The sequence below is a fragment of the Camelus bactrianus genome, chromosome 33, assembly GCF_048773025.1.
Source record: "Camelus bactrianus isolate YW-2024 breed Bactrian camel chromosome 33, ASM4877302v1, whole genome shotgun sequence".
Lineage (NCBI taxonomy): Eukaryota > Metazoa > Chordata > Mammalia > Artiodactyla > Camelidae > Camelus > Camelus bactrianus.
This window is the reverse complement of record NC_133571.1, coordinates 16,539,844-16,551,585: the sequence shown is the minus strand read 5'-3', so window position 1 is coordinate 16,551,585 and position 11,742 is coordinate 16,539,844.

Genomic DNA, 11,742 nt, shown 5'->3' with positions numbered 1-11,742 from the left:
ACTGCTTTTGCAGAACAGAGTGATTTAATGGTTGGCTAAGACTCAAATATATTTTTTAAATGTTATGGAACCTCATTTTATTTTTTACTATTAGCCCATTCCTTGTTTTGAGAAAGTCTTTTAAATATTATGTGATCATCCTTTTAGTTTATGATTACAGTTTTTGTTTAGCTTACACAGTGAAAATTTTGATAAGCATCTAAAAAGAAAAATCCATGGCTAGTGCAAAAAGAGGAGACAATTTTAAGTTATTACTCCCCAGTCCAAATAGAACTAAGGTTACTAAATGCCAAATTTTAGGTAAATATATACTAATTTCCTACTTTGCTTTCTGAAAGACAGCAAGTACCTAACTAGTTTAACGTTAGGTTTAATAAGATTTGTAACACATATCTTTATCTTATTTTTAACTGCAAAAATGTTTTAGCCACATTTAGAAAAAACTCACAGAATATAACTATGTTTCTAAAGGCCAGATCTCTGCCTGGAATAGCAGCATGGATCATTAACACTGTTGAAGGCTTACAACAGTTTAAACACACATTAAAAATACTGTATAAACAAGAATATCTTTATATTTGGGTTCAAAAAATACTTTTTGACCCTTTGCCTCTATGGAAGAGAAAATGGAAATTTTTATTTTCCTTAGCATTTCACCCAATAAAACTATAAAGATGAGAGCAAATCGTGTTTACTTCTTTTTCTCTGCAGAATGGAGCAGAGAGGCCTGAACAGGGTAAGCCCAAGAAACGTCAGCTTTGTGGACAGATTTCTGGAAAGCTTAGGTAAACAACACAACTACAACAATAAAAATAAGACTGCCTTGTTATTAGAGAAACAGCATGGCTAGTGGGAAAACGTGGGTATAAACCTGACTGGATTCTGGTCCAAACATTGCGTCTAACTAGCTGTGAGACTTAAGAACAAGCAGCCCCCCATACTGCCCCCCAACAAAAGCTCTGAATCTCAATTTTCTCATATGTAAAATGAGGCAGTAGGTCTTTTCCCATGTTCTTTCTAAAATGTCCTGTTTTATGGTGATGATTACCAGTTGGATGTTAGGTCAGGTTGCCAGACTTAGCAAATAAAAATACAGGGGTCCCGCATTTTATGTCAACCCTAGTGTTAGAAGTTGCACCGAGCGGCCCCTGGAGAATCCAGTCATCGTGAATAGTCTGCACTGTGCCTCGTCTGCACGTTAACATAATAGAGACCTGACTGCTTATGCTAATTTTTGGCACTTGCAGCATTTCAGATCGGTTTTGGATCGGTGGGAAATGCTCCTCTCCCGATGAATGTAGCCCGGGACTCAGAGGGAGCTAGGTTACTGAGCAGAACAAGCATGGCTGAAACCGTCTTTCCCCAGCCCCCGATGGTTCCCTAACGGGGCAGGAACCTGCAGGAACACTCCGCTTGGCAGGTTCTGCCGGAGTTAACAAGGCAGCCAAGTTCTTGCTGTGCCTCTGCCCTTTCAGGCTCAGCTTTACCTTGGCTTTCTGGAAGAACTGACATTCATCACTGGGTACTTCCATGGAAGAAAATACACGTACATCAGGTTCTTTTCAATCTTGAACGCAGCTTGGCCACATTCTTACAGGATGGGGAAGAAAAATGTCCTGAGTCTGAAAAAAAACATCTCCTAGAAGAACTTAGGAAACACTTAGTGTGCAAGAGACCTTTCTAGAAACCAGCAGTTCATTTGTTCCCTCTGCCGGGGCACTGCTGTCCTCCCCACGTCTACAGAACCGACTTCTCATGGTTCAGGTCAGACATGGCAAGTCGATGAGTCAGCCAGGTTGTTCACACACCATGGCCAGGGAATTGTGAGCAGAGCAGAACGAGGCACGTGGGTTCTGGGTTTTGGGGCCATAAATGCAGGTTAGGAGCTTTATACTGACTGTGTCTGTCCCTTGACACATTTCCATTTTAAGGTTAAGTAGGTTTAATTACACAGCTCCTTCTTCCATCTTTGCTTCTTTTTGACGTTACATAAGATATTTTAGGAACAGAGAAAGGTTAATGGGCCTATGAAGGGGCCTAGAATTAACTTCCTTAATTAAGCCTCCAGAAGACATCCTTTTCATTTCTTTTAATGACCTGTCTCGGTTAAAAAAGACCCAAAGCTCCCGCGGTTTTGTGCGGGTCCTGCTCGTGTGAGACCTACACGATCCGTCACAGGGTCGGAGCTCTGTCTTAGGCGATGCTCCTGATTTGGGCAGCTGCTGTCACCCACAGGGGGCGAGGGTTGATGGGCAGAGAGAAGAAGCATCTGGTCCGTCTTGTGACTTTGGAAAATTCGCCTTTGTGGATTTGGACCCTGAGTCCAGCGTCAATTTATTTTTAGAAAGTAGATGAATAAGTCCTTCCTCAAATTACGCTCATCAAGTATTTGTAAATTAAACTATAATTCAAAGGTACCTTGATAGTTAATCAAATTCCTTGCCATGAATCTTCTCTAAAAGTCACATTCATACTCTTAATTTCTCTCCTATTGTTTAAGAATTTTTAATATGTTTCTCTAAGGTGGGGATCAGCTATACATTTATTTCTCCCCCTCCTCTTTTTCTTTTTTTTCTTCCAAATCAGATCTCTTTGGGGAGCAGGCATCATTGATGAGATTTTTACAAGGCCCATTTCAACGTGACCAGAATGCTCCAAATTGAAGGCCACGCCCTGTGTTCCTAAGTCTTTTGGGTTAGTTTACCGGTATCTCATTTCCATTTCCTGATATTACTGGAGCAAAATATATACGCTGTTAGTATTCCTTCTCTTCCAAGATGACGATAATTCTAGTGGCATTTCTTAATCAGTAAGATGTATCAGAATCTCATTTTAAAATGGTGTATCTGTGTCCACCTCCCCAGGCCACAGCCAGTGGGTTCTGGTTTGGCGGGACGTAGTAGCGCGATGAAATCTAACCTGCGTTTCTCGGAGTTCCCCAGAGGACACTGACGTGCACCCCCACACGTGTGTGTTTGGAAGCGCAGGCTGCTTTGCAGGTCCGAGCCCAGGGCAGTGGGTAGCGTCTCCTCCCTCTTCACCACGTCTTCTCTTCTACCTGGTCACCTAAGTGTCCGAAAGGGGAATTACCACTGGACAGCTACTTGTGACATGGACCTCAGCTCTGAGCACGAAACAGAGCGTTGTTATTATCTGAACTATACAACCATGAGAGTAAATGAGTGCGCAGTTCATTGAAAGGGCTTGTTAGGGACAAAAATCTCGAATCTATTCCAGGTGTTTCCACAGATTCTCCCTCCCCGATAATGGAGTGGTGATGATTTGTGTCTTACTATGAGTGGATACTTCAGTTTGTTAATGGACATCCTGTGTTTTGTTACAAAGAGAATTTAAAGAGCCCAGATTGATGTCTAGGGGAATGTCTGCAAAGTGATGCATTCTTGAAAAAGGCACCTTGTCTTTCCTCTTTCCCGAATTCAGGTGGATGCCTGCCACCACTCTGTTTTAGTCATGTTACACACCCTGAGTTTCCTTCTTTCCATCAGCATTCAGTATCCATATTAAATTGAGTGGAAAATAAATGACCTCATGGCTGTCCTTTGCTCTCCTCTTCAGGACGGGGCTGGAATTAGCAGATTAATCTGTAAAATAGGATGGCCAGACTGGGAGGTGGCAGGGGGCACGTGGCCTGGGGACAGAGGATGTGCAGATCCATCTCAAAGTCCAGAGCGTATCCTCTGAAGGGTCAGGAAGTCCAGAGAAGTTAAAATCATGGAATCTACAGTAAATAGACCATGATCAGGAGAAACCAGGAAGCAAGAAATAGATGGAAGCTTCTCTGTCTCTGTTTCCCTCACCTGTAAAATAATTCAGTGCTTAGTTCATTGGTTTCTTGTGAAGATTAAACTTGTTAATACACATAAAGCACCCAGGCTGGTGCCTGAAACATAGTTAGGTTGTATTAATGTGTGAACTAGCAGCATTATTATTGTTTTCATCGACAGAAACTGGGTTCTGGGCCTGAGGAGCTGGGGAGAGGAGGAGCTGGAGGTGGAAGAGAGGGTTCAGGTGTATTTTGAGCTCTGAGGAGTTATGCTGAGCTGGAGCTCCTGAAATCTTCCCTGCTCGAGGTCCTAATTACTCTTGGAGGCCAGGTGAGCTGAGCTTGAAGCAGAGGGTCCCATGAACCCCAATATGGGAATATGGGGGAGCAGAGGCTGGGACACAGTTTCTAGAACTGTGTTCTCCAGTTGAGCTCACTTCTTGTCTCTGTTCTTAACATCACCATCAAAATAGTTCTATGACCACCAGGGAGAGTGGCTCGGGTCCATGTTTACTGTCATAGACTGAAAGTCCATGGAAGGTGAGGGCTGGTGCTGCTTTAGGCTGTGATTCCGCTGATCTTTAGATGACACAGGTGATTAGGTGTTTAATAAATGATTTGAGGTAGGTCATTTCCCTTTAGGGTCGTGGCAGAGCTAACATAAGTATTTTGACTACTAACATCAGTTCAATTCCTTAACATCCATTATGGAGAATCTCAAAGATGAAGCCACTAAACATATTTTTACTAGATCTAGGGTTGCTGTGTGTTTTTCACAGTTGCCAGAAATAAGGTGATAACTATTTTATATGGTGATTATGTTCATTGAATCATTTAATCCATCAGAGATTCTTTGAGTGCCTACTGTCGGTTGACAGTGGCACTTAATCCTCAAGGTCCAAGAGAAGGACGTGATGTGGCTCCTGGCTCCAGGGTCTCATAGAGTCATGCAGGGACAGAGACAAGCTAACAAACACTGCAGTTCAGTGAAAGGGCTGATAAGCGAGCAACTGCGAAGTGCTGCTGGGCTCCAAGCATGAACAAGTCTACCCCGGAGGTAGAGGGTCATGGCCAAGAAGAGCTTCACGGAGGTGATGAAAAGAACTATGTGGTCTTGAAAGATAAGAAGGGATTTCTCTGACAGAGAAAGAAACAAAGAATATTCCCAGTAGAGAGACAGCTTGGGCAAAAGGAGAGGCATGGAACACGTGTATTCAGAGGTTGGTATAAAAGTAGGAAAGTGCAAGAAATGGGTTTGGGCCGGTAGAAAAAAGCAATTATCACCAAAGATCTTTCTTGAAAAACTTGAAAGTATTGACTTCATCAGAGATCATTAGAGGACTTTAAACAAGAAGACAAGATGATAAGATTTGCCTTTGAGAATGTTCTTTCTGATGAGAGTTTGGAGGATTCAGTGGACAAGAGAAAACTACATGGGGAGACTAGGAATGCAGGTAAGAGACAGTTTTAATGCCCGTGTTATAGATAAGGACCTGAGCTAAAGCAGAGCAGTGGGGATAGAGGGGAGGACTCAGATAAAAAATCACTTAGAGGGAAAATTAAGAGCACTTGGTGGCCAACTGGATGTCTAGAGATGAAGGAGAGGTGCTTTAATGCCAGGTCCATCTACTACTGGTTATCACAGTCCACCATGCACACTCCTCCTCCAAATCCTTAGTGATGATCCAAAGAAAATTCTCTTCCAGCGGCTCTTAGAGGGAAAAAATGGAGGTGATAAACCTGCTGGAGCAAAAAAAAAGAATACATTTTAAGGAAGTATGGGATTTTATTGGGGTCTTTTCTTTCTTCATTGAAATGCCCGCAGAACCCAAAGTCGTCCACTCACCGAAACTTTATAGCTGGAGCTAATGGAGAGACCAGAGTCATAGCCTTGACCTCTAGATCAGTGCTTCCCAAGTTTAGCGTGCATGTGAGTCACCTGGGGATCCTGCTAAAATGCAGATTCTGATTCAGTGGGCCCAGGGTGGGGTTTGGGACTCCGCCCATTTAACAAAGATCTCAGGTGATGCCAATGCACTGGACCTCAATTTGAGCATCGCATCTCCAGGTTATTTCACAAAGAGGGAAATAATGACTCGTTAGTGCAACAGCATGGCAGCAACAACCAGGTTTTAGCAAGGAGAATGGCACACATCTCAGATGATGCTGCTGCTCCTGCTGCTGGTGTTCAGAGCTCTCAGATCTTGTCTTGGTGGGACCTCTTGGGAATGGCATCTTTCCCAAGAAGTGGACCGGTAAAGTCATCTACAGTCATACAGAGTGTGAGCCAACAGGTGTCCTGGAGTTTGACAGTGAGCCACTAGGAGTTTGCCCACCTTGCTGCCCCTGGCCTGTCTCACTGAGCAACGAAGTCCTGACTCAAACCTGAAAATACCTCCAACCCACTGGCCTGCAAACAGTCCCACCTAACCAACATGCGATAATGTAGGTTTTGTTAAACATACCATTGGGTTGAGGAATATTTTGGGGTTAAGAGTTACAAGAAGCTCTTTGTAGCAATTGCAATATTTACATACCTGTCACCAGAGACAAACAAGACTGGAAATTTGTAAACTGCCTCCTTAGCTTTTGAGTCATCACTTGCCCACGTTTGGCCTCTGCTCGCTAACCCTGGAGTGCTTCAGTGACGGTGTGTTTATGTACATCAGCTCTTCCATTACGAGAGCAGAAGTACTAGGGACCAGGACCAGATGCCAGGGTTGGTGCGGCCCAGTGGGAGAAGGGCGCTGACAAATGGCCTTGAGTGGCTCGAACCCGCTGGCCTGCTCAGGTTGCCTGAAATAGGAAATTTTGCTGTGGGAAGACTGTGGTAGGCTCTGACATTGAGTCTGGTATGAGAAAAAGTGCCATCTTGGGAATGAGGAAACTAGTTCCTGCTCAGCAGTAACCGGTTCTGTGATTTTGGAGGCGTTTTGTCTTCCTTGGTCTTGGTTTCTCTCTGAGAAATGAGGACGTAAGCTGGGTCATCGGTCCCCAGACTTTCTTGGCCCAGCCCTGCAGTCCTCCTGGAGGAGCCAAGAGGATCAGGGAGGACGTACTCAAATCTTTCCAACTCTGAGTCATGCGAGTTGGTGGGTCCCCATCTTGTCCTTGACCTTGGTTCTTGGTGTCATGGTAACCCTTTTCCAATCCGCAGAAGCATTCACATTTGTGAGGCCATTGGCTTAGAGTCTGCACTTTCTACAAGAGTCCTTTCTATACTCATCCCTGATAAAATTATAGAGGATAAAAAGCCTTCACAAAAAATTAGCTCTAATACCCCCCTCAGGAATTCTGTGATCATGGATCATACATGTGGAAAATATATACAAGAAAGCACATTAACTATACAAACATGGTAGCATCCATTGTATCTCCAGGGTCTTAAGAAAATAGATCGATTTCTGAACAGTCAGCTGCAGAATTAATTTTAGTAAACCAAACCAGAATGAACCTACTTTTTGAAAAATGTGTGTATTTGGGCTCCTGGACCATGAGCTGGAGTTATATAGCTTGTACGACCACTACACTGGTCTTTGTCTCAAAATATTTCTTCTAAGCATCCTAGAATCATAGTGATTCATTTAAAAGAGGTTTGCCTGTTTTCATTGCCTCCATTGTGTGTTTCTCTGTGTTAAAATTCTTCCTGTAGACTGCACTGAAAGGATTGTTACTATAGTATTATTTCTCTAACCCTGATTTTCTCAAGGTAGTTATCCTCCAGCAGAATGTAAAGGTGTACAAGTGCTGAAGTGCCCAAGAGCAGAGTTCAAAGTGGCTAGTTAACATACAACTTGTGAACACAACGGAGCATTTCACAAAGGATTTCCCTCTGTAACACTGACAGCAGCACCTTAAGTCAGCAGGCATACTTGTTGAATGACTGAATGACCATTCATTCGTTTATTTTTTTCCATGGAGTTGACCCCATGGCAGAGCTTTGTATGAATTATCGCTTACTTCTTTGGAGAGTTGAAATAAAGCTCTGCTTTTTCCTGATAGCTAAATTCTCATCTTGATTCACTTAGCCAGCTGGGGTTTCATATTTCCCTGGCTTTGCAGATCAATCTTCTTTTGGCAAAAGCTATAGACTGTCACTCTACTCTTCTGTTTCCACAGTAGGATTCTCCTCCTTGGCTCTTCCCTTTGACCACAGAAGAATCATTCAACACAGAGGCTACTGACAAAAAGGGGCATTTGTGTGTGAATAAGGGTAAGTCATCATTAGTTAATAGAAGCTTGATTCTCAAAAATCTAGGGAATTTTTTTTATTGCTCCAAATATATTGGATTATGTTGGCATTTGCAAGTTCATGTGCACAAATCTTGAATTTGTTGATACATTTTTTTTTTCATTTTACAAGCAAGTACCTCATTGAACCTTGACATTAGAGGACTGATAAATTGGACTCAGCTTCCCATGGGCTTGAGAGCATCTCCAGAAAATAGCATTATTTTCCTGGGAATTGGCATTTGTAGAGCATGGTGTCTGAGCCACTCTCTCCTTCTGAGATGGACCACTTCCAGTAATGGAATGTGTATCTCTCTAAATAAATTTGCTTTCACTTAAAAAAAAAATAAAGCATGGTGTGTAAGAAAGGTGATTTGGTAAGTTATAAAAATTATGGGATTATAGACTCTAGGGAATCTGTCCTGGAACTCAAAGGTGAGTGGTTCTGATGTAGGAGAGTGGGGCATGAGAGGAAGGCTGTGTCCCAGGTCTCTGGAGAGTCCCTGGGATGCTCTCTGCCCAAGCGTGGGTCCTTGGCTTCGCGCAAAAAAGAATTCAAGAGTGAGCCACAGTAGAGTGAGAATACATCTATTCAGAGACAGAGTGCAGGCCTTCTCAGAAGGCCAGAGCGGCCCCAAGGCATGGGGGTGGGGGTTTAGTTTAAAGTGAAAGTAGAGGCACACTCCACAGATGAAGCATGAGCCTTCTCAAAAGGTGAGAGAAAGGCCGCCAGGTGCAGGGTCGTTAGTTTTCATGGGCTTGGTAACCTCATGTGCTAACAAATGGGTGGATGATTTCAACTACTTTGAGGAAGGGGCTGGGATTCCCAGGAAGTGGGTCACCGCCCACTTTTTTTGACCTTTTATGATCAGCCTCAGAACTGTCATGGCGCCTGTGTGAGTGCCATTGACCATGCTAATGTATTACAGTGAGCATATATGAAGCTCAAGGTCGACTGGAAGTCAAACCTCCCACCATCTTGGGTCTAAGCAGGCATGATATTAATAAATACGGCCTAGGCACTGACAAACCAGATTGAATGCTGGCAGTAGGTCTGGAGCAGAGTCTGGGAGGGCCCGCTGATCCAGACTTCAACCCTTTGGTTGCTATTATGGGATGTCCAGGAGGTCTCAGGGAACAGGCTATGTTGGAAAAGTGGGAGAGGCCGTACTGGGGAGGCCCAAGGTAGTGGGTGCTTACCAGTAGGTCCAGAAGTGTTTCAGCATTTTAATAATCAGGATGGTAGCACCAGTGTGTTTCAGCTGTCTGCCTGCCTTGGGTCCATGAAGAAATTTTTTCTTTATTATCTTCATTTTTTGAGATGAGGCTGTTACAGCATATTTTCATGATGATGAAAATGACCAGAAGAGAGGGAAAATTTGAAAGTTTGATGATGTAAGAAAACAAGGTGAGAGTTACAGGAGATCCTTGAGTGGGGGAGTGAGGACGGGCAGGGCTAGCGCATAAACCAAAGGGTTGGTTTTGATTGAAATGCGTGCTCTTTGTCCCCTGGGATGGGAAGGTGCACAGAGGGGAGAGCAGGCCACAGACACACAGTAGCTGCTAAGAGCTGCTGGAGGGCAGGTGGGATTTCTCTCCTGGTTGCTTCCATTTTCGCTGTGAAAGAGAGGAGATTGATTAATGCCTCACGCTCTTCTCTTCCTTGGGATCACTCTGCACCAACATTTTATCTGAGATTTACGTAGGATCCTGGAGAAATCCTGGTCACTAGACCAACTTTTGATTCAGAATGTGTGTTTCCCACCAGGAGACATCAGCTGCAGAGCTTGGGTTTTGTCTTATTCTGTGGGTGGTGACTGGAGCTCAATTTCCTTTAGAGCCAGTGTGTTTAGAATGTGGTGAACTCCTCTAGGGCCCTGCTTGGCTATGGAGTGGGCCAGAAAGGAAATGTTTCTTGCCTGGCACAGTGATGTATCCAAGGCCACCACAGAACCTGACTCAGAGTAGATGGGTGTTCAATAAATATTTGTTGAATGACTATAGGAAGGAAGGAAGGAAAGAAGGAAGGACAGAAGGAGGGAGATACTCAATGTGCATCTAGAGAAGACACTACTAAACTAGCCTAGTTACATACGTTTCTGCTCAGGAGATACATGTCTTGTTTATAACTAACTCCTCTGTTGCATGCTTGGAATTCCAGGATTTTTGCCTCGACTCAGGGATACATCCAAAGTGGCTGCAGGATGGCAGGGCCTGACTGCTTGCCTCTCTCTTCCTCTGGAGTTAATATGATGCTATCTGAGTGCAAAGACACAGACAGGGAGGAATTTAATGCAGATTTAGCCATGAGTCTAGTGCCACTTCACAAAATATTGATTAGGTGTCTGATTTGCTCTCCCCTGACAATGGGCCAAAGGAACGAACCAATGAGGTGGGCTCCCCTCCAGCTCGTCATGGTCATTCGATAAAGCCAGGCAGCCAATGAGGAGCAGCTACCTTTTGATTGGGCGAGAGGCCAGTGAGGGGGGAAACTATCTTAGCAACAGCAGAAAGGATTGCACACGCCCTTGCACACACGCACAAACACAGACGTGACGCTTTCCCACCCTGCTGCAGGGAACGGGGGCTGATTGTGTCTCTTACGGCTTTTGTTCAGCCACCGTCCCAGCTTCCAAAGGACCAGTTTCTGTTCACAGATCACACGACTCACCTGGTTCATTGGCCCATAATCCCTTTTTAATGGAATGAAGGGGCATGGTTCCCCTCTCTCTGCCCCCTCCAACACACATCTTATTAAGAGCCAACTTTGATCTGCAGGTAAATGGAACCGGCTTTGTTCTTGACCCGGGCTGTTCTGATCCCTGTCGGGGAGCCACCCCCACCACGGCCCTTCCCGACGCCACGTGCAGATGGGGAAGGAGGCCGGGCCCACTGGCGGCCTGTTGTTCCTGTGCTTCCTGGAAGGACTTCCTGAGGCCGTGCCAGCTTCTGTGCCGCTGTTATTTGCCTTCCAGGCTTCCCCTTCATTGTTCCCTGGCCTTCACACCCAGGGCCCAGGAAAGCTTTCCTGTTTTCAGCGTGACGCTTGGCGGGCCCTCTCGTAGCCACTGGGTTCCCAACATTGAACATTCTCCTTTGATAAGACTCCCCTCCTCTGGTCTCCACTGGGTTTTTATGTTTTCTGAGCAGCTGCCCTTATTCCCCTGGTGCCAAGGCCCGGGGGCTGCCTGCCAAGCCATGGTTTCCCCAGATGAGTAGCAGCCGTGGCCGCCTGGCCTCCCTCCTCCACCACCCCACCTCATGTCCTGGCTCTGGGTTTGATCTGAGGCAGGTGGGGATGGTCAGTAACTGGTGGGGCAGCTCGTCAGTTTCCGACATCTTCCCTCCCTCCACGGACTTTGCTTCTTTGCTCTGACAGCTGGTTTCAGCGTGAATCTTTGATCTGGGAGCATCTGCCCAGGGATTACCCAGTCCTACTGGTGGTGCTCACTTGTGTTCCTGCTGACAGTTCTAATTCTGTCTGGGTCGGACAGCTTACCGGGTAGGACAAACTTCACTCGAAGCGGCGTGTGGCTGCATTTTGTACCAGAGACGAGGAAGTTGAGATCATGTCATAGGAATTTTCCAGTCCAAGGAGAATTATTGTCTAGGAAATGGTAGCCAGGTGTTTTCCATCTTCTTGCCAACAAAACAAAGGGAACTGGCATGAAATGGAAGCAAGGGAGAATTAAGACAGACATGAAGAACATGTTTCTGAATACCAGGGT